Source organism: Sminthopsis crassicaudata, chromosome 2 (assembly GCF_048593235.1).
Source record: "Sminthopsis crassicaudata isolate SCR6 chromosome 2, ASM4859323v1, whole genome shotgun sequence".
Taxonomy (NCBI): Eukaryota; Metazoa; Chordata; class Mammalia; order Dasyuromorphia; family Dasyuridae; genus Sminthopsis; species Sminthopsis crassicaudata.
Window position 1 is genome coordinate 130249516 of NC_133618.1, and position 24941 is coordinate 130274456.

Consider the following 24941-nt stretch of genomic DNA (forward strand, 5'->3'; position numbering starts at 1 on the left):
CACCATTACTATTCAATATAGTACTAGAAACGCTAGCCTCGGCAATAAGAGCCGAGAAAGAGATTCAAGGAATTAGAGTAGGAAATGAGGAAATCAAACTATCACTTTTTGCAGATGACATGATGGTATACTTAGAGAACCCAAAAGACTCTGCTAAAAAACTACTAGAAATAATTCAAAATTTCAGCAAAGTGGCAGGATACAAAATAAATCCACATAAATCCTCGGCATTTTTATATACCACTAACAAAATGCAACAGCAAGAGATACAAAGAGAAATTCCATTCCAAACAAATGTTGATAGTATAAAATATTTGGGAATCCATCTACCAAAGAAAAGTCAGGAATTATATGAGAAAAATTACAAAACACTTGCCACAAAAATAAAATCAGATTTAAATAATTGGAAAGACATTCAGTGCTCTTGGATAGGCCGAGCGAATATAATAAAGATGACAATACTCCCCAAACTAATCTATTTATTTAGTGCTATACCAATCAGACTCCCAAGAAACTATTTTAATGACCTAGAAAAAATAACAACAAAATTCATATGGAAGAATAAAAGGTCAAGAATTGCAAGGGAACTAATGAAAAAAAACTCAGAGGAAGGTGGTCTAAGTGTACCTGATCTAAAGCTATATTATATAGCAGCAGTCACCAAAACCATTTGGTATTGGCTAAGAAATAGACCGGTAGATCAGTGGAACAGATTAGATACAAAGGACAAAAAAGGGTACATCTATAGCAATCTAATCTTTGACAAACCCAAAGATTCCAACATTAGGGATAAAAATTCATTATTCGGAAAAAACTGTTGGGAAAACTGGAAATTAGTATGGCAGAAATTAGATATGGATCCACACTTAACACCATATACCAAGATAAGATCAAAATGGGTCCATGATTTAGGCATAAAGAGGGAGATAATAAATAGATTAGAGGAACAGAGGATAATCTACCTCTCAGACTTGTGGAGGAGGAAGGAATTTATGACCAGAGGAGAACTAGAGATCATTATTGATCACAAAATAGAAGATTTTGATTACATCAAACTAAAAAGTTTCTGTACAAATAATACTAATGCAAACAAGATTAGAAGGGAAGTAACAAATTGGGAAAATATTTTTAAAAACAAAGGTTCTGACAAAGGTCTCATTTCCAAAATATATAGAGAACTGACCATAATTTATAAGAAACCGAACCATTCTCCAATTGATAAATGGTCAAAGGATATGAACAGACAATTCTCAGAGGAAGAAATTGAAACTATATCCACTCACATGAAAGAGTGTTCCAAATCACTACTGATCAGAGAAATGCAAATTAAGACCACTCTGAGATACCACTACACACCTGTCAGATTGGCTAAGATGACAGGAACAAATAATGACAAATGTTGGAGGGGATGTGGGGAAACTGGGACACTAATACATTGCTGGTGGAGTTGTGAAAGAATCCAGCCATTCTGGAGAGCAATCTGGAATTATGCCCAAAAAGTTATCAAACTGTGCATACCCTTTGACCCAGCAGCGCTACTACTGGGATTATATCCCAAAGAAATACTAAAGAGCGGAAAGAGACATATATGTGCCAAAATGTTTGTGGCAGCTCTTTTTGTTGTAGCTAGAAACTGGAGGATGAATGGATGTCCATCAGTTGGAGAATGGTTGGGTAAATTGTGGTATATGAAGGTTATGGAATATTATTGCTCGGTAAGAAATGACCAGCAGGAGGAATATAGAGAGGCCTGGAGAGACTTAAATCAACTGATGCTGAGTGAAATGAGCAGAACCAGAAGATCACTGTACACTTCAATAACAATGCTGTATGAGGATGTATTCTGATGGAAGTGGAAATCTTCAACATAAAGAAGATCCAACTCACTTCCAGTTGATCAATGATGGACAGAGGTAGCTGCACCCAGAGAAGAAACACTGGGAGGGGAATGAAAATTGTTAGCACTAATATCTGTCTGCCCAGGTTGCATGTACCTTCGGATTCTAATGTTTATTGTGCAACAAGAAAGTGATATTCGCACACATGTATTGTACCTAGACTATATTGTAACACATGTAAAATGTATGGTATTGCCTGTCGTCGGGGGGAGGGAATAGAGGGAGGGGGGGTAAATTGGAAAAATGAATACAAGGGATAATATTATAAAATATATATATATATATAATAATAATAAAAAAAAAAAAATCACTTTCCTAAAAGTAACCCCTTGAGGCAGAGAGTGGAAAAACTATAACTCTGGAATTTTTTCCTCAAAGAAACAAAACAACTTTTCCCAAACCACAGAAGCCATTGCTCCATTCAAAGTATTTTAATGACAAGTCCAAAGATCTTTCTACTTCATTCACCCCATTTAGGTGTCTCAAAACTGGAAAAAGCATTTACAAATTAAGCTCTTATTAGCCATTCAATATTGTGAATGAGTCTTTCAGAGTCAGGCAGAAAGTAAGCCCAGAAAGAAATAAAACTAAAAGTTTTGTTGTTAAGATTTCATAATAGGCAGAGAGACAAAAAAGAGAGACAGAGAGATAAACACCCAGAGACACACAGAGACAGAAACAGAAAGATACACAGAAACAGAGATAGAGACATAGAGACAGAGATAGGAACACAGAGACAGAGATAGAGACAGAGAAAGAAAGAGAAATTGAGATCCTTTTCCAGATCAAAACCCAGACTTCAACTTCTCTTTGAGTGTGATCATGAAAGTTCTGGGAAGACTGGTGAAATTGCAGTAGTGGTATAGATCATAGTGGTAGTGTAATGAGACGGTAGTGACATGTTTTCAAGAAATGTAGAATATTGGAGGTAGAAGGGTATTTGAGAGATCATCTACCAGTGGTGTTGTTGAGGTACTGTAATGCAGTCAGACTCTCCCCATATAAGGCTATCAAATGATGAGATAATTCACCAAAATGATGGGGTAAAGAGTAATACCCCAAAAGTATATTGGGGCTACAGGCTGGTGTGACAGGTTGTCTCAAAAGAATCTGTAGGCATGGACCTTCTCGAAATCAAGGGGAAAAGATTTTATTGGGCTGCTAACAGTGGGTTTTTAGCAAAGAAAGGAGTTTTAGCAATTAATAAGGGGAAAGACAAATACCCTAGTAGAGATGCCATTAAGTCATGACAAGTGATGGATTACAGGGCTAACCCTAAAAGGAGTTTGGGGGGGAGTTGATTATGCCATAAAAGGGATTCAGCACCCTAAAAAGAGTTAGCACAGGAATTACAATAGAATTAAAGGGGAAATATATCCTTGGGGATTTGACATCATAATTTGGTTTTCTGACTGGATACAGTAATTGTGGAGTTATGATGGTTTTATCAATAAAAAAATTTAGCTAAGAATTGTACCAGAGTTATCCACCTGGAGATGGGGCTATAATAAATCCTAGAATTAAATCAGAAAAAAATTACTTATAATTCTACCAGTTTTCTTTCCTGTTTGCCTCCAGGAGTAGCTAAGCTTCCTGAAAGTTCATAGGCTCTGGAAGGGAAAGTGAGGCAGATGACGTTGCATATCCCTCTTTTTTTTTAAATCCAATTCACTTGCATGTTATGGCATCACCTTCCTGATATCATGGTCCTCTTCGAGATAACAAAAGCAATTTAGGCTGTCTCTATCAAAGCTCATCTAGCTACCTAGGACTTAATCAGTGTCAAACTCAAATAGAAAAGGATCTCAGGTCATACATTGAATCAAGACAATCACACATTTACATTATCAGTGTTGTGTTTTTATTTAGTTAATTAATTTTATTGTATTGCATTTTTATTATTCTATATAATTTTCAAATTACATTTTAATCTAGAGTTTTATGGTAGCTGGTAAATTTGACATCTTTGATCCAAATGCCTTTTTTTATTTTTGGGCAAACTACATCTAGACAAGGGAAATGATTCATCCTAGTGAGCTACAGTGGCAGAAGTGACTTAAAAATTAAGTCTTCTTATTCTCAGTATGTTTTTTTTTTTTCCAGTACTCTGTATACCTCTGCCTTTTTACTCATTCTGTTTCCCATTTTCACCTAGTACTGGCTTAACTCCCAATAGTGGATGCTCACTGACAGTGACTCTCATTCCCCAACCCACACTTACTGGGAGAAGCTTTAATTTTCTGAATTTCTGAGTCATGCTGTCTTGTAATGTGAAAATTTCAAAACAGACAGTATGTACCAGAGTCCTGAGACAAATGAAGCCTAATCATGCCTGCCTACCTGATACATTATGTTAACAGCAGAAGCAAAATAAATTTATTGGCAGCTTTCCTCTGCTCTTTTAAAATTCAATAATAGCCAAGTCACAATTGCTTGGAAGATTATCTTCTGTTCTCTCCCATTCCTCTACTCAAAGAAGGTACAATCCTTTCTAAGTCTCTTCCTTTTGTGACTATTCCTTTATTTTTTTTTTGGACTCTAGTTTCATCATGAATTCGGATTTGAGAGATTGGGTTCAAAAGAAGTCTCTCTGAGTCCAAAAGGAAATCATGGAGATCCTCTGATTCATAGTCTTCTCATTGATAAAACCCTTCAAAGAATCGATGTTTTTATCTATGGGGATGGGTCCTCTAACAGGACAGATCCCAATTCATTCAAGCTTCTTCATGTGTTGGGATTTTTATTTAGTTATCTTATTTATCACCCTGATATGCTTTCCTCTAGTTTTTCCAAACTTTGTTTTTTAAAGGCTTTTGCAACTTGATCCTGACATTTTTGCAAGGGTTCCTAGACTTTATTCTGCTTCCAAAACTGTATTTTTTGCTAAAATAATCTTCTTTCTAATCTTCACATGTGGTAGTATATTTCCCATACCCATGTCTTTGCAGTGACTATCCTCATTCCAGGGATTTTTCTCCTCACTTCCTTCAAAATATAACTCACCTTATTTATGTAAATTTTCTTGATTCCATCCTTTATTGCATTTAATTATTTTCCATTAATTTTGTATTTATTCTGTAGATAAATTTTCTGATAATATGCTTTTGTGTTTCTTCATGTCTTTTCTTAGAAATGTAAACTTCTTGAGAGCAGAGATTATTTCTCTTCTGCTTTTGGGAGGAGCTAGTTTTTGAATATTTACAACTCAGCATATTGTCTATAATATAAGACGTACTTGATAAATAATTGCTTATTGATTGATTGATATACCTTTAAACATTCCATATGTAACATTGTGACATAGGTAACATAGGTGACATTTAGATTCTCCATCTGTTCTCACTCATTGGCACATAATTGACCTGAACATTTGCTTTCTGATTCTACCTTTCTTAGATCCCTTAAAAAAAAAAAGTCACTTCTCACATGTAAGTCAGCAATGGCAATATGTCCCTTCATTTTCATGGTCCTCATCTTTTCCAGCTTCTGTGTCTTTTAATACTGATCTCTTCCTTTATACTTTCTTGGATTCACATCCATTCTTTCCTACAATTCTCTTCCTATAAGTAAATCTATTCTTTCTTAGTCTCATTTCCTAAAGAAGACCATATATTTAAGATAGAAAAATACCTTTGAGAATATCAAGCAAAACCTCATTTTAAAAATGAGGAAACTGGGGGGCGGAGCCAAGATGGCGGAGAAGAAACACACGACTCAGTGAACATCCTCACTCCCTCACAACCAATTAGATAAATTAAGTCTCAGAATTAGCTCAGGACTGATAGATACCACAAGGACTGGAAGCACGACTTACCAGCTGAAGAGAATCTGGAGTTTCAACAGGAAAGGTCAGTTCTCAGGGGAGGAATAAGAAAGACCAGCACAGACGGTGGGGTAGGGGCACACTGCGCCCATTGCGCTGGGAGGGGCTCTGGGATCAGAGAAGCCACTGAGGTAAAGGAATCTGGCACAGGCTGTTAGCTCTTCTCTGCTAATTATTTAGCAGTTCAGAAGAGAAAGCCAAAATATTTTAAAACTCAGATTAGATTTTCCCCGGACCCTGGGGGTGACTCGGCAGACTCGACACCAGGGGGTGTGGCCTCAGCTACCTCCTGAGAATAGTTAAGAGACTGACAAGTGGGTGGATACGGCCCAAGGCAACACACACTGCCTAGCTTAGCTGGAGGGAGTGGAACTCAGCTCCAGGAAGTCCCAGAGAAGCGGAACCTTTGAACTAGGGACCGCGGTTTCTGGCAGACACTTCCAGTTTGAGCACAGGGGCTTCTCAAGTCACCTGCTGCAGACATCCACTCCCCACCCGGACACATAGACTGGGCTTCCTGCAGTCTTCACTATTCTACGCCCTCTAAGCACAGTAGTGCTAATCACCTCTGAGGCACCTCCAGGGAGGGGGTGGGGAACTCTCTCCCAGAGCTCTCTCTTAGCGCGGGCGCAGGGGCCGCTGCATCCATCCGGTCTGGGAGGAAGCTGGTAAAGAAGTAAATAATTTCCTACCCCAGGGACAGACCCCAAAAGATTTTTAAAGTATGAGCAAAAAAGCTAGAAAAACTATAGATTCCTTCTATACAGAGAAAGAGCGGGTGTCCAACCCCGAGGAAGTTGACAGCAGAGAATCAGCAGACAACAACCTAAAGGGGAACGATTCCTGCCCCCCATCACATAACTCTCTCCTAGAAGAAGCTCTTAAGAAATTGAGGGAGATCGAAGAAAAATGGGGCAAGGAAAGGGAAGTTATGATAGAGAATAACAACGTCCTGAAATTGGAGTTGGAAAAAATAAAGAATTCACAGGAGATGCAGGGAAACAAAATTAGTGAATTAGAAAAGGTTAAAAAAACACAGGAAAGTAGGATTTCTGAATTGGAAAAGATAAAAAAGTCTCAAGAAAATAGAATTTCTGAATTGGAAAAAGAAAATAATTCTCAAAAAAAAAATTAGGGAAATGGAAAAAAATTCAATAGAGCAAAATAATTCATTTAAAAACGAAATTGGGCATTTACAAAAAGAACTAAAAACTGTGAAAGAAGAAAATAACTCCTTAAAAGTCAGGATGGAACAAATAGAAATGAATGATTCACAGAGAACCCAAGAATCAGTCAAACAAAACAAAAAAAAAATGAGAAGCTGGAGAACAACGTCAAATACTTACTGGGAAAATCTATAGACCTGGAAAATAGATCTAGGAGAGATAATCTGCGGATTATTGGACTTCCAGAAAACTATGACCAAAAAAAGAGCCTAGATTCTATTTTACAGGAAATTATCAAAGAGAACTGTCCAGAGATAATAGAAACAGAAGGGAAAGTAGATGTGGAAAGAATTCATCGAACTCCTTCTGAAATAGACCCTAAAAAAAGAACACCACGGAATATTGTGGCTAAGCTGCAGAATTACCACACAAAGGAGAAAATCCTGCAAGCAGCTAGAAAAAAACAATTTAAATACCAAGGTGCCACAATAAGGGTCACCCAAGATCTGGCTGCCTCCACATTAAAAGATAGAAGGGCCTGGAACCTGATATTCCGTAAGGCAAAAGATCAAGGACTGCAACCAAGAATGAACTACCCAGCTAAGTTTAGCATCTTTTTCCATGGAAGAAGATGGTCATTCAATGAAACAGAGGAATTCTATATGTTTCTAAGAAAAAAAACAGACTTAAACAAAAAATTTGATCTATATCCACAAGACTGAAGAGAAACAGAAAAAGGTACACAGAACCCTTGAGAACTGTAACTCTGTTGTGAGTATATAAAAAATACTCAAGGATAATTTGATTTTACTGATATAAAAGAAAAAAAGGGGGGTGTGGTAAAGGGAAGGAGGTCGGTTCAGAAAAAGGGGAAGGAGTGATAAAAAGAGGGAAACTACATCCCAGGAAGAGACATAGAAAATACACCATATCTGAGGGAACTTAGTGAGGGGGAGAATCATTGTGTGAATCTTACTCTCATCAGAAGAGGCTCAAAGAGTAAATAATTAACATATTTGTTTTTCAGAGAATTTTCTCTCACCTCATTAAAAGGGGGGAGAGGAAAAGGGGAAAGGAAAAGGAGAATAAGTGAAGGGACTTGGAGGGAGGGGGGAGGGATCCTAAAAAAAAAAAAAAAAAAAAAGAGGGAGGGTTGCGCATCACAAGGGGGGTCTGTAAATTAAATATCGGGGAGGGGGATCAGGGGGGTCAAGGGAAAAAAGTATAATCTGGGGATAATACGATGGCAGGAAACACAGAATTAGTAATTTTAACTGTAAATGTAAATGGGATGAACGATCCCATCAAACGGAGACGGATAGCAGATTGGATCAAAAAGCAGAACCCTACAATATGTTGCCTACAGGAAACACACTTAAAGCAGGGAGATACATACAGAGTAAAGGTAAAAGGTTGGAAGAGAGCCTATTATGCTTCAGGTAAAGCCAAAAAAGCAGGGGTAGCTATCCTTATCTCAGATCAAGCAAAAGCAGAAGTAGATCTCGTTAAAAAAGATAAGGAAGGAAACTATATCCTGCTGAAAGGTAGCATAAATAATGAAGCCATATCAATACTAAACATATATGCACCAAGTGGTATAGCATCTAACTTTCTAAAGGAAAAGTTAAGAGAACTGCAAGAAGAAATAGACAGTAAAACTATAATAGTGGGAGATCTCAACCTTGCACTCTCAGATTTAGACAAATCAAACCACAAAACAAACAAGAAAGAAATTAAAAAAGTAAATAGAACATTAGAAAAACTAGGTATGATAGACCTTTGGAGAAAACTGAATGGCAATAGGAAGGAATATACTTTCTTCTCAGCAGTTCATGGATCCTATACAAAAATTGACCATATATTAGGACATAAAGATCTCAAAATTAAATGTAGGAAGGCAGAAATAATAAATGCCTTCTTCTCAGATCACAATGCAATAAAAGCTACATTCAGTAAAAAGTTAGGGGTAAATAGACCAAAAAGTAATTGGAAACTGAATAATCTCATCTTAAAGAATGACTGGGTGAAAGAGCAAATTATAGAAACAATTAACAATTTCACCCAAGATAATGATAATGATGAGACATCATATCAAAATCTTTGGGATGCAGCTAAAGCAGTAATAAGGGGAAATTTTATATCTTTAGAGGCTTATTTGAAGAAAATAGAGAAAGAGAAGATTAACGAATTGGGCTTACAACTTAAAAGGCTAGAAAAAGACCAAATTATAAACCCCCAACCAAAAATTAAACTCGAAATACAAAAATTAAAAGGAGAAATCAATAAAATTGAAAGTAAAAAAACTATTGAATTAATAAATAAAACCAAGAGTTGGTTTTATGAAAAAGCCAATAAAATAGATAAACCTTTGGTAAATTTGATCAAAAAAAAGAAAGAGGAAAATCAAATTGATAGTCTTACAAATGAAAAGGGGGATCTTTCCACCAATGAAGAGGAAATTAGAGAAATAATAAGGAGTTACTTTGCCCAACTTTATGCCAATAAATTTGATAACTTAAGTGAAATGGATGACTTCCTCCAAAAATATAGGCTCCCTAGATTAACAGAGGAGGAGATAAATTGCTTAAATAGTCCCATTTCAGAAAAAGAAATAGAACAAGCTATTAATCAACTCCCCAGGAAAAAATCCCCAGGGCCAGATGGATTCACATGTGAATTCTACCAAACATTTAAAGAACAATTAGCCCCAATGTTATATAAATTATTTGAAAAAATAGGGGATGAAGGAGTCCTACCAAACTCCTTTTATGACACAGACGTGGTACTGATACCTAAACCTGGTAGATCGAAAACTGAGAAAGAAAATTATAGACCAATCTCCTTAATGAATATTGATGCTAAAATCTTAAATAAGATATTAGCAAAAAGACTTCAGAAAATCATCTCCAAGATAATACACTATGATCAAGTAGGATTTATTCCAGGAATGCAGGGCTGGTTTAATATTAGGAAAACTATTAATATAATTGACCATATTAATAATCAAATTAATAAGAACCATATGATCATCTCAATAGATGCAGAAAAAGCATTTGACAAAATCCAACATCCATTCCTACTAAAAACTCTTGAGAGTATAAGAATAAATGGATTATTCCTTAGAATAATCAGGAGTATATATTTAAGACCGTCAGTAAGCATAATATGCAATAGAAATAAACTGCAACCTTTCCCAGTAAGATCAGGAGTGAAACAAGGTTGCCCACTATCACCATTACTATTCAATATAGTACTAGAAACGCTAGCCTCGGCAATAAGAGCCGAGAAAGAGATTCAAGGAATTAGAGTAGGAAATGAGGAAATTAAACTATCACTTTCTGCAGATGACATGATGGTATACTTAGAGAACCCCAAAGACTCTGCTAAAAAGCTACTAGAAATAATTCAAAATTTCAGCAAAGTGGCAGGATACAAAATAAATCCACATAAATCCTCGGCATTTTTATATATCACTAACAAAATGCAACAGCAAGAGATACAAAGAGAAATTCCATTCCAAACAAATGTTGAGAGTATAAAATATTTGGGAATCCATCTACCAAAGAAAAGTCAGGAATTATATGAGAAAAATTACAAAACACTTGCCACAAAAATAAAATCAGATTTAAATAATTGGAAAGATATTCAGTGCTCTTGGATAGGCCGAGCGAATATAATAAAGATGACAATACTCCCCAAACTAATCTATTTATTTAGTGCTATACCAATCAGACTCCCAAGAAACTATTTTAATGACCTAGAAAAAATAACAACAAAATTCATATGGAAGAATAAAAGGTCAAGAATTGCAAGGGAACTAATGAAAAAAAAACTCAGAGGAAGGTGGTCTAAGTGTACCTGATCTAAAGCTATATTATATAGCAGCAGTCACCAAAACCATTTGGTATTGGCTAAGAAATAGACCGGTAGATCAGTGGAACAGATTAGATACAAAGGACAAAAAAGGTACATCTATAGCAATCTAATCTTTGACAAACCCAAAGATTCCAACATTAGGGATAAAAATTCATTATTCGGAAAAAACTGTTGGGAAAACTGGAAATTAGTATGGCAGAAATTAGATATGGATCCACACTTAACACCATATACCAAGATAAGATCAAAATGGGTCCATGATTTAGGCATAAAGAGGGAGATAATAAATAGATTAGAGGAACAGAGGATAATCTACCTCTCAGACTTGTGGAGGAGGAAGGAATTTATGACCAGAGGAGAACTAGAGATCATTATTGATCACAAAATAGAAGATTTTGATTACATCAAACTAAAAAGTTTCTGTACAAATAATATTAATGCAAACAAGATTAGAAGGGAAGTAACAAATTGGGAAAATATTTTTAAAAACAAAGGTTCTGACAAAGGTCTCATTTCCAAAATATATAGAGAACTGACCCTAATTTATAAGAAACCGAACCATTCTCCAATTGATAAATGGTCAAAGGATATGAACAGACAATTCTCAGAGGAAGAAATTGAAACTATATCCACTCACATGAAAGAGTGTTCCAAATCACTACTGATCAGAGAAATGCAAATTAAGACCACTCTGAGATACCACTACACACCTGTCAGATTGGCTAAGATGACAGGAACAAATAATGATAAATGTTGGAGGGGATGTGGGGAAATTGGGACACTAATACATTGCTGGTGGAGTTGCGAAAGAATCCAGCCATTCTGGAGAGCAATCTGGAATTATGCCCAAAAAGTTATCAAACTGTGCATACCCTTTGACCCAGCAGCGCTACTACTGGGATTATATCCCAAAGACATACTAAAGAGCGGAAAGAGACATATATGTGCCAAAATGTTTGTGGCAGCTCTTTTTGTTGTAGCTAGAAACTGGAAGATGAATGGATGTCCATCAGTTGGAGAATGGTTGGGTAAATTGTGGTATATGAAGGTTATGGAATATTATTGCTCGGTAAGAAATGACCAGCAGGAGGAATATAGAGAGGCCTGGAGAGACTTAAATCAACTGATGCTGAGTGAAATGAGCAGAACCAGAAGATCGCTGTACACTTCAACAACAATACTGTATGAGGATGTATTCTGATGGAAGTGGAAATCTTCAACATAAAGAAGATCCAACTCACTTCCAGTTGAACAATGATGGACAGAGGTAGCTACACCCAGAGAAGAAACACTGGGAGGGGAATGAAAATTGTTAGCACTAATATCTGTCTGCCCAGGTTGCATGTACCTTCGGATTCTAATGTTTATTGTGCAACAAGAAAATGATATTCGCACACATGTATTGTACCTAGACTATATTGTAACACATGTAAAATGTATGGTATTGCCTGTCGTCGGGGGGAGGGAATAGAGGGAGGGGGGGTAATTTGGAAAAATGAATACAAGGGATAATATTATAAAATATATATATATATAATAAAAAAAAAGATACCTAACAAAAAAAAATGAGGAAAGTGAGGCAAAAATATATTGTCATTTGCTCAGGGTCCTACTAGTTATTACTATCTAATAACAGGATTGGAAGCCAAGTCCTCCTTATCCCAAGTCTGGTTCTATATACTATGCTATGCTGTATACTATGAAGAGGACGAGGAAAAATGAGCTGACATTTAAATACAGATGCATGGTTTGCAAAGTACTTTTCAAGCTCTATATATCTTCTCTTGCCTCTTAAGTGTGAATGTCTCAAAGCTCTGTCCTATGTCCTCTTTCCTTACAGCTATGTTCTTACTTTTTTTCAATTACAACGTTCCCTGATTCCTTTACTTCATCCCTCAAAAAAGCCCCATAAAACAAACAAAAAAACCCTTGTATTTATTATGTATGTATTTTGGACATCCATGTGTATGATACATTCTTTCCCCCATTGAATTTAAGGTAGTAGAGGATGAGTATTATTTAATTTCATTTTTGCCTTTGTATAATGAAAAGGAGCACCAGAAAAATGTGGGTTCAAATCTCACCTCTGAGATATATTGTTATGTATCTCTGGATGAATCACTAAACCTCTCAGTGTCCTGGATAATTCTCTATCATCAACATCTTCAATTCAACATTTCTAAAACTGAACTCATCTTTCTCCCAAACCCTTTGTCCATGGTACCTACAGTTCAAGAAGCTAAATAAACAGGTAGGGATGGAAAACTGGAGGTCAGGAAAGAAATTAGGGCTAAACAAAGAGATCTGAAAATTTTCTGCAGAGAGATTCTAGAATCCATGGGAATGGATTTGAGTCTTCATGGAACATAGCCAGCAGATCTTTTAATTTGGCCCTAATACAATAGCTTGGCCCAGAATAGCATCCCACAGTAAGCTTAATTTTGAGCAACTAGGCACTGAGGAATAGTTAACTTTGTAACTTTTCATGTGATGTTTATCCAAATAGGACAGGGGCTGGCTACCTTTCCAAACTAGAATGTTATAATTTTAATCCCCATTCTTCCAGTTTGTTTAGCTCAGCATTGGGAAAGTATTTATGTTTCATGCAAGGGATAGTAAGAATACACTAGTCAGTACTCAGGAACTTCTATAAATACAAGTCATGTTTTAGGGTATCATTTAGAATTTCCCTTTTTTTTGCCCATCTGTCACATAACCATGCATTGCCAGCCAGGACCATCATGGGATCATTTCACTTCGTTTCAAAGCTTTTAGGTGTTACAAGAGAGACCAAGTGAAGTGGACTAATAATGTGCTCTGATGTGCCATGATCTTATTTTACCTGTCAGCTTTATTATTTTTTTTAAAGAAAAAGGCTATTTGGTGCAGAGAGAAATGTATTTTTCAGATGTGATAAATATTGCTTATTCCCAAGACAGTTCAGACCAATATCAATTTAAATAATGTTGAACTTTCTCAAATAAATAGAATTCTTAAAAAAAAAGAAATCAACCAAAAATCAAAGTCATATCCTCACACATTAATCAACACATATTAAAAAATCAGAGAGCTCAAATCAGTTCCTTAAATCAGCAGCTGTCTCCAAGAGAACTGTAGGTGGTACACTGTTAGCTGGGAGGCTGACCTCCAGTGGCCTTCAGACAGAGGGATTCACTTCTTTGACAAAGATGCAAAAGCCAAGTGATGGAATAAGGAAGATGGCTCATTGTGACACTATTGTTTTCAAGAGTGGTGGCTGCTGTTGACATTTTCATGGCATTTCAAGTCCCTCTACAAATCTCTTATAAATACTATCTAATGCAAAGCTTGACCTTCCTCTTAAAAAATACAATGACTTATGAGATTTATTATCTTAGTTTCACATTTTCTTCCTCCTTTTTGTATATACCACTAGAAGCTGCATTTTTGGTTTATGTTTTGTGTGTGTGTGTGTGTGTGTGTGTGTGTGTGTGTGTGTGTGTGTTTTTTTTTTAATATTGAAATAAGGTGCAAACCATATTTTTTTTGGGTTGTCTCCACTCTCCTCCCATTGTTTCCCTGCCTCTCTGCCTTTGTGTTTTTGAGGAAAAATTTCCATTCTGAAAACAGAATATAGCTTAAAACCAATTAAAAAAAGAAAATGTTTTATGTCCCACACTGTAAAATCCTAATTAGGTTCCAAGCAGTTTTTCCCTTATTGGTACTCGGTTTTTTGGGAGTCCCAAATTCTGACCCATATACTTTCCCTCAGTTTTTTCTTATCTAAAAAAAAATAAAAAGGATTATACTAAGTAAGCTTCCCTGTTTTTAAAAACAATGATGCTACAATCCCTTGGGGAGAAGTCTGATTTTGTAAAAGCCAAACTAATGACAATGGCTACAAGAAATTGTGCAGTGCCAAAATGTAAAATGCAATTGAATCATATTCTTATTGAGATCATTAGAGCCTCTCCTTCCTTGTATCAGCTAGAAGCAAAGTTCCTCATTTTTTTTTCCATCTCACTGAACTAAATTAATATAATTGAATTTTTGCAATATTCCACTGGTTTTTCCAAAGGTGTTAGTGAGTTTATTAGGGATTATTTGGATAAAATGTTCTTTGTTTTATTCCTAAATTTGGAGAAAAATAATGAATAAGTTAAAGTAAGGATCATAGTAGCAAGGGACTAGATCTTGCCAATGAGTAGGAAATGGATAATGACACCTGAAATAAACTCTTACAGATTATCTTATGGTAATGTTTCTAGTGGAATATTTCCTTTTAGAAACAATACTGGCCTTGTATTAATTCATCTGATTTTACTTTTAAGAGGGCTATAAGATTTCTCAGGGATTTGAAAGTCCAGAAAAGTGGGATTTGAATGATTATTTTAGTTCCCTTGGTTCTTGAGGCATAAAAAGTTCTGGTCTACAGGGAAATGGTGTTCTGGGACTTTCCACAAAATTCCCCTTGTCAGGTTGGGGCATCTTTCTAAATAAATGTTGACAATTGCAATGGTAAAAACAGATCTGGAGCAGAATAAAGTTTTACTTGAATTTAATTAAAATTCTTCTTCTTCATGCTTTCATCATGAATAAAGTTATTTATTTTATTTCATTTTATAATACATGTGTTTCTTACTGCATTTTAACTTCATTTGGATTGGTTTGTGAGGTTTAAACTCATTGTATTGGTTTGTAGTAGGCTCGATCTGGAATAATAGTAATTCTAGCTTGATTATTAGGGTGAAGAAAGGGATTCCTAACTAAAGCATGTATTTTTTCATAGACATTACTAATTGCTAACAGAGGTTTCCTGGTCAGTGGATAAGTGCTGGACTTGGAATAATGGAGAATTGGCTTCAAATCCTTTTCTGGTACTTTCCTAGAAGTGTCCTTTGGCAAATTACTGAGTCTCTAGATGATTCAGACAATTGTTTAGGAATTTTACAGTCCTTCCATATTTCCGTCCTGATGACCCCAATATGATAGGAGCTCAGATAGGCAATAGGGATATAATAGAAGGAAGATAAAATTTAGGTCAGAAGACTAGGCTTGAATCTTATTTATTTCATGACCTTGGCACTTCACTAATTAAACTCAGTATTCTTCCTTGAGAAGAATGACAAAATGAAAGAATTTCAGAGTGGAAGGAATGTTGTGGCCATGAACAGTTCAATACATACCTTCCCCACAAGAATTCCCACTAAAAATCACTGACAAGTGACTATACAAATGTTTGTTTGAATATCACTAATGTTGGGGCATCCACTACTTTTAAAGGGAACTCATGACAGTCTTAGCCAGTTCTAATACTTAGCAAGATTTTTTTTCCTTCTCCCTAATAATATACAGACTAAGTCTGCCTCTCTGTGATTTATCTGTTTATTTTCTGTGTAGACTATTACTATTACTACTACTGCTACTGCTACTATTGCTACTGCTACTACTACTACTACTGCTACTACTACTGCCATTTGCTTACTGCTACTACTAGTACTGCTATGGCTTACTGATGCTGCTACTACTACTACTACTGCTATTGCTACTGCTACTACAACTACTACTACCATTATTATTACTACTACTATTACTACTGCTGCTGCTGCAACTACTATTACTACTGCTATTATTACTGCTATTGCAATTGCTGCTACTGCTACTATTTACTACTACTGCTGCTGCTATTGCTACTACAGCTACTACTACTATTATTACTACTACTGCTACTACAACTAGTACTACTACTGCTACTGCTACTACTGCTGCTGCTACTACTAATACAGCTAGTACTACTACTACTACTACTACTACTACTACTACTACTACTACTACTATTGCTACTTCTATTGCTACTGTGATGACTAGTATTACTACTATTACTATTACTACTATTGCTACTTCTACTGCTACTATGATGATTAGTATTATTACTATTACTATTACTACTACTGCTGCTGCTACTGCTACTATGACTACTACTATTATTATTACTGCTACTGCTCCTCCTGCTACTACTATTACTGTTGCTGCTACTGCTATTATGATTACTACTACTATTGTTACTACTATTGCTATTATAACTTCGATTACTACTGTTACTGCTACTTCTACTTCTACTACTACTATTACTACCATTACTACTATTACTACTACTAATGCTACTATTACTACTGCTACGACTGCTGCTGCTGTTGTTGCTGCTATTGGTGCTGGTAATTGCCTTTCTTTCCTTACCTTTCTTCGTATGACTATCAAATGAGACATCCTGTGTAAATGCTTTGTAAAGTGTAAAACTATCAATAATATCATGTGACTTAGAGATATGAAGGGAAATCTAGTCCCACCAGATCATTTTCATGGTCTGCCTCATTACTTCCATCTCCATTCCATTTCTCTAGTTCTGTAAGGCTTAAATTTGTGAGTTAGGGACACTAATACATTGTTGGTGAAGTTGTGAAAGAATCCAGCCATTTTGGAGAGCAATCTGGAATTATGCCCAAAAAGTTATCAAACTGTGCATACCCTTTGATCCAGCTTTGCTACTACTGGGCTTATCTCTCAAAGAAATACTAAAGAGCGGAAAGGGACCTGAATGTGCCAAAATGTTTGTGGCAGCTCTTTTCGTAGTGGCTAGAAACTGGAAAATGAATGGATGTCCATCAATTGGAGAATGGTTGGGTAAATTACGGTATATGAATGTTGTGGAATATTATTGTTTTGTAAGAAATGACCAGCAGGAGGAATACAGAGAGGCTTGGAGAGACTTGCATGAACTGATGCTGAGTGAAATGAGCAGAACCAGAAGATCACTATACACTTCAACAACAATACTGTATGAGGATGTATTCTGGTGGAAGTGGAAATCTTCAACGTAAAGAAGATCCAACTCACTTCCAGCTGATCAATGATGGACAGAAACAACTACACCCAGAGAAGGAACACTGGGAAGTGAACGTAAACTGTTAGCACTACTGTCTATCTACCAAACACTGACAAATCTGGAAATTCCTAACTTATTATTACTTGTATTAATTTCATCTTTTTTATTGTTACTTTCTGAGATTATCATTTCTAAGAATTCTAGACCTTCTCTTTGCGTATGTCTCAATGCTTAGAACATTTGGTGCTTCCTAGAAGAAAATAATACTAGTGATAAGAATTTTTTTTTAATCTAGGTCAAAGTGATGATAGAATTAATTTGTTCAGCAAATATTTATTAAATATCTTTGTTGTTCTAGATTTCAAAAAAGGTAGCATAGTAATGTTAGCTAACGATTCTCAAAACTACTTGTTCACTCTAACCATCTCCAGCTATCTTTTAGACATTTTGAATTGGGTGTCCAGTAAATATATTGCATTTAATATAACCAAAATAGAAATAATTATTTTTTTCCTTAAACCTTATGCCGTATTTCCAATTTCCATGTTACTTAGACACCACCTTCCTTCCAGTGCTCCATAGTCACATCCTATTAAGCATCCTTGACTCTATTACTTCTCACTTCCCAAGTTCAATCTTTTGCTAACTCCTTTCTATTTCAAATTTGCAACAGCTCTAGAATTGGCCTCCTTTTCTCACCTGACACTTACCTCTCTAATACTTTAGACACTTAACTTAACCTTTGGACTATTTCAATAGACTATTGGTGAGTTTACCTGTTTCAAATCCCTTATCACTCCATCCATCCACCAAAGTGATTTACCTAAAGCATAGACCTGACCATGTTATTTTCTCAATACATTCTGGTAGTTCCAAATATCTTCCAAGAATAAATATAAAATCCACTGCTTGATATTCAAAGATCTTCATAACCTACCCTCTTCCTACCTTTCCAGTCTTTTTACACTTTACTCTTTACCACATGCTCTTAAATATAATGACATTGGCATCCTTGTTACTCCATGAGCAAGACAGTCTCAACTCCAGGCATTCTGTTTATATATTTTCCATGCTTGGAACACTTTCCATTCTTCTCTCAGTTTACTATAATTTCCTTTAAGTTCCACCTAAAATCCTATCTTCTAGTGAGACTCTTATACAATCCCTTTTCTAATTCCTTTACTATTTTAATTATTTATTAGTTATCCTACATATAGGCTTTTTGCATTTTTTTTTGCTCTCCCCCTTCAGATCACAAGCTCCTTGTGGATAGTCTTTTGTCTTTTGTTGTATTCCCAGTGCATAGCACAATGTCTGACAATGTTAGATCACAAGTTCCTTTTTTCCCTTTTTTATTTTTCTTTTTATCAAAGCTTTTTATTTTCAAAATATACTCATGGATAATTTTCTAGCACTGACCCTTACAAAACCTTGTGTTCCAAAATTTCCCCTCCTTCCCCCCACTCCATCCCTTAGATGGCAAGTAATCCAACAAATATTAAACATGTTAAAATATGTCAAATACAATATATGTATACATATTTATACAATAATTTTGCTGCACAAGAAAAATAGATCAAAAAGGGAAAAAATGAGAAAGAAAACAAAATACAAGCAAATAACAACAAAAAGAGTGAGAATGCTACGTTATGTTCCACAATCAGTTCCCACAGCTCTCTCTGGGTAAAAATGGTTCTCTTCATCACTGAAAAAATTAGAATTGGTTTGAATCCTTTCATTGTTGGAGAGGGCTATGTCCATCAGAATTAATCATTGTATAGTCTTGTTGTTGAAGTATATAATGATCTCCTGGTCCTGCTCATCTCACTCAGCATCAGCTCATGTAAGTCTCTCCAGGCCTTTCTGAAATCATCCTGCTGGTCATTACTTACAGAACAATAATATTCCATAATATTCATATACCATAATTTACCCAACCATTCTCCAATTGATGGGCATCCATTCAATTTCCAGTTTCTAGCCACTACAAAAAGGGCTGCCACAAACATTCTTGCACAGACAGGTCCCTTTCCCTTTTTTAAGATCTCTTTGGGATATAAGCCCAGTAGTAGCACTGCTGGATCAAAGGGTATGCACAGTTTGATAAACCTTTGAACATAGTTCCAAATTGCTTTCCAGAATGGTTGGATTCTTTCACAACTCCACCAACAATGTATCAGTGTCCCAGTTTTCCCACATCTCTTCTAACATTTGTTATTATCTTTTCCTGTCATGTTAGCCAGTCTGAAAGTTGGATCACAAATTCCTTAAGGATTGCTTTTTGCCTCTTGTTTTGTGTCCAGTGCTTGCACAATATCTGACCCATAGTAGGTTCTTATTGACTGATTCATTAATGGAATTTTTCGTATTAATTTTTGCTCTTTCTTTTTAGATCACAAGCTGCTTGAGGATTGCCTTTTGCCTCTTGTTTTATGCCCAGTGCTGGGCACAGTAAGCTCTTAAATGTTTATTGACTGACTTAATAATGGATTGAGTTCGGGAAATGGAGTCGGGAATAACTGAGTTGAAATACCACTTTCTATACTTGTAATATGTATGAGTGGACAATTTATTTTTAATCATGCTGTGCCTCAGTTTCCTCTTCTGTAAAATAGGAAGGTTGGGCGTAATAACTTCTAAGGTATTCCAACACTACAGTTATAATGCTAAATCACTAATATGCTATCTAGGGAAAAGAAAAAAAAAATATATATATATATACATTGATAAATAAATAAAAATACATGTGAAATATACAGAGAATTCTCTCCTATATGGGACCACTTCAGTTCCAGAAGCCAAATTGCTCTGAGATGCTCAGCATCAGTTGCTTCTATCTAAGGAAAAGACTTCTGATAGATGTCAAGATAAAAAAAAAATTTAAAAAAAAGAACCAATTTTTAATTTCCCTGAAAAGCACCACACCATATGTGCATTTCTACTTAGCTATTTTCCAAAAGACTGTTTGCTCTCTCTTATTTCACCAGTGGAACCAAGCGCCCTATCTCCTCTTTCCCTAAAGTGTTGCATAATACAATTTGGCTGAGAAGCAATATATGAGGCTCAACTGTTTAACCTTTACTTTTAGGGGGAAAATTCAGCATACTAATTAGGAAAGATGCCACCCAAGGGGCTCTGGTTCAATGTTATTTCCTTCTGGAAAATGCAGGGGATGTATTATGAAATCTACTCTAATGGAGCCAAAAGTACTCTCCCCCGCCCCTTTACTCTTCTCAGCCACGGGCAGAGTCCATTGGCCCTTTCTCAGCTGTTGAAATTAAATGCCATGCACTTACCTCCCTAACCTGAAGAATGGATTTTCTAAGCCTGTAATATATACTGTGGCCCATAATAGGGGAAGAGCCCTGAGCCAGCATGCTGGAGATCTGCATTCTAGTCCTTATTTCTAAGGAGGAAACTGATCAGTTCTTGTCTTGGAATCTCCTTTGCTATATCATTATCCACACTTTGCACTATAATCCTGATATCTCTCCATACTCTCTCCTGAATTTACTTCATTTCTATCTTGTTTCCACTTTTTTTTCCTCTTTGAATTCCTCTTCTTTTCTCCCTCTTCTTTTCTTTTCTCTTATTCTCCCCCTCTTTTCTTTCTTCCCTTCTCTTCTTTTCTCTTTTGCCTTTTTGTTCTTTTTTACTCTCTTTATTTTATCAGTCCCAAAATGCTCAGTTAATATCATTGTACAGATGAATCCCAAATCCATAATCCATATATCTAGTGCTATTCTCTGAAGACATCTATAAGTGTCCCACAGACTATTTTAATTTCTTCTAATATCCACTCCTCTTCCAAATTTCTCTATTTTTGTTAAAGGGTACCATCATCTTCCAGGAGCTTTCTGATTTTCACAGTACTCTATTCTTCTCTAACATTCATTGCTCATGTTTTTTTTTTTTTTAATCAAAATCCTATCTCTTGTCTAAATTGCATGCATTTTGTGTCCTATACTTCCATATTCATCCCCTTTTCTTCAATCACACAGCTACCAACACCCTACTCTATTCAATTGTTTTAAATTTTATTTCTCTAATTAATTATGAGTTAGAGCATCGATTTCTTTGATTTTTTCTTTTAATTGCCCATTTACTAATTGGGGAAGGATTCACATTTTTATAAACTTGACAAAGTTCTCTATATATTTGATATATGAAGGCTTTTACAAAGAAAATTGCTGTCGTTGTATACTTCCACAACAATACTATATGATGATCAATTCTGATGGATGTGGCCATTTTCAACAATGAGATGAACCAAATCAGTTCCAATAGAGCAGTAATGAACTGAACCAGCGACACCCAGCGAAAGAACTCTGGGAAATGACTATGAACCACTACACAGAATTCCCAATCCCCCTATTTTTGTCCACCTGCATGTCTGATTTCCTTCACAGGCTAATTGTACACTATTTCAAAGTCTGATTCTTTTTGGACAGCAAAACAACAGTTTGGACATGTATACATATATTTTATTTAATTTATACTTTAACATATTTAACATGCATTGGTCAACCTGCCATCTAGAGGGAGGCGGGGGGAAGGAGGAGAAAATTAGAACAAGAGGTCTGGCAATTGTCAATGTTGTAAAATTACCCATGCATATATCTGGTAAATAAAAACTATTAAAATATAAAAAAATATTGCTGTAAACTTTTTCCCTCAGTTTCCTCTTTTCCTTCTATTCTTGGCTTTGTTTGTGTAAAAAAATAACTTAATATTATCAAAATGATCCACTTTTTTTCCTGTGGTTCTCTCTATCTCTTGTTTTGTCATAAACTCTTCCCTCAAGGGCGGCTATGTGATACGGTGAATAAAGCACTGGTCTTAGAACCCTACTGAATTCAAATCCACCCCCAGACACTTAACACTAGCTTGTGTAATCCTAGGCAAGTCACTTAACTCCAATTGCCTCATCCCCCCTAAAAAAAATATAAAGTCTTTTTTAATATTTTCATCTCGTGCCTCAGTGTCTTTATACAGATGTCTTTCCCTCCATTCTTGAAATTGTACAACCTCATAATAAAAGACCATACAGACCTAAAACTTTGAGGGGTTTCGGGGGCATCTTTTCCAACCTTCTCCTTTTTGCAAGTTCTGAAATTGAGGCCTTAAGGAATTAAATAATTTGCCCAAGGTCACCCAGTAAATAATTACCAACAATAGTTCCCTAAATTTAGAGGCAGTCTCCTTTCCAGTATCAATTATTCACAAGACAAACAACTAAATAAATGACTAAAAATAGGCAAAACAAATAAATAAGCAAAAATCTCACAAATGAATAAAAAAGAGAAATAAAGAAATAAGCAAATGAATGAATGAAGAAATAAACTAATAAGCAAAAAGATAAGTATCTTAAGTAAGATCTGTATCTTTTCTACAAGCATATCTTTATCTAAATACATTTATTTATAAATAGATAAGACCCTTATCGATTTATTCATTTATTTGTTCACTAGCTTATTTGTAATTTTAATTTAATTATAGTTTTGAAAAATGATTGAACCAAAGCTGGGAGATAGGGTACTAATGAGGTATATAATACTCCCACTAAATCCCTCTGCAGTGCTTGGTTGTGTGTTTGAGATGATCATAGGGCCATGAAAGTTATGCTAACATAGACAAGCTACCAAGTTGGAATGATGTCTAGTATGGACTTGGTAACAGAATTTGTGTCAGCCATCTTAGTACCACCCTAATTTACTAAGAAGAGGCTTATTATTGGAAAGCTGAACAAACAGTATTTTATTTTTCAGACTCAGAAACTCCTCTCTATAGATACAGATATAGATACATAAATACATACATACATACATACATATATCTGTATTAATATACAGATATATGTATGTATATAAAATGGATAGGATTTTGCTACAGAGTAGTAACAGACAAGTTAACCAATCATCAAACATTTATTAAGTACTTTTTTATGTGCCAGACACTGTGTTAAAACACTGGGGTTACAAACACAAAGGAAAAAAGGGAAGACAGTTTTAGCATTCAAGGAATTTACATTCTGCTGAAGGAAGATAATATATAAAAGCTGAAAAGGGGAAGGAAAAAGTATGATGGAAAACAAAACAAAACTTGAGAGTCTACAATGGAATCCAGAGAGTACTGAAAAATAGAACATCACTGGCTTTTGTCCTTTTCTTAAAATGGAGATTCTTGGGACAGACCAACTAATCAGAAGAAAGGGAAGCTGGGACATATCTGGTGAGATCTACTTTCCTGGGAGTGGAATGCAATTATTCCTGGGGGCAATTGCAATCCCTGTGATTTTTATACTCTGGGGGACAGGCTATACTGCCAAATATAGAATTGTCTATACCACTGCCGCTCTACTCCGGCCTATTTTCTGAGACATCATCTAATACCCTCTAAATCCATCCTCACACTACAGTAGTTTTTGCCTGAGGATGAAAGAATTCCTACTTTGGCTCTAGCTAACTACCCAATGGTACAAACACTGACACTTGATGGAATCTTCATTCATGAAATATTGAAGTACAGTCCAGTACAGAGCCCTGTACAAACAACAAAATCCATGTTGTCCTTGACATTAATGACCTGTTAATATACTGTATCTTGCTTGTTAGTGTTGCTCTTCCTCCTCTGCACTATCCAGAGACTGACAACTGTTAACTAATCCACTACAAATTTTATTGACTCATAAACTGCCTTTTCGATTTCTGCATTTTTCACCCATTTGCAGAACTGTTTCCTGACTGGTTACACAAACCCAGTGGATATGAGAATATTTGTCACCTGTCAAGAGTACTCTGAAGCCCCAAGTCAAAAAGCAAATAAATATAAAAATTTTTAAAAAGAAAAAAAAAAAACTAATATTTTCTGTATGTATATGCTCTTCAGGAATCTAGCTTGTTGGAAGCCTGAGATTTACTTTCTTTATTCAAATCCTGAGATTGACAAAGAGATAAATTATATCCCCATTTCTCTTTGCACAGGGTACAAAAGGCCTTAAAATAACAGCAAAGAACCAAACCGAGATTAATATTCATGAAACCCTACAGATCACTGCAAACACAACTCATTTTTTATGCAGGCAAGGAATAAACAAACTTTCAAGAGTGCTCTAAAAGCAACAATGGATGGTGTTTGGCACATGCACATCAAGCAGAATGCACAGTCTGCCCTTCATAGGACCCAAAGGAGAAGGCCTAAGTGGATTAGAGGTTTGAGGAACATTGGAGGAGAGGGAGAGACTCATAGAAGATTACAACTGGAAGGAACCTTGGAAATCAGTTAGTGAAACGGCCCCTTTTAAGAAGTGAGTATCT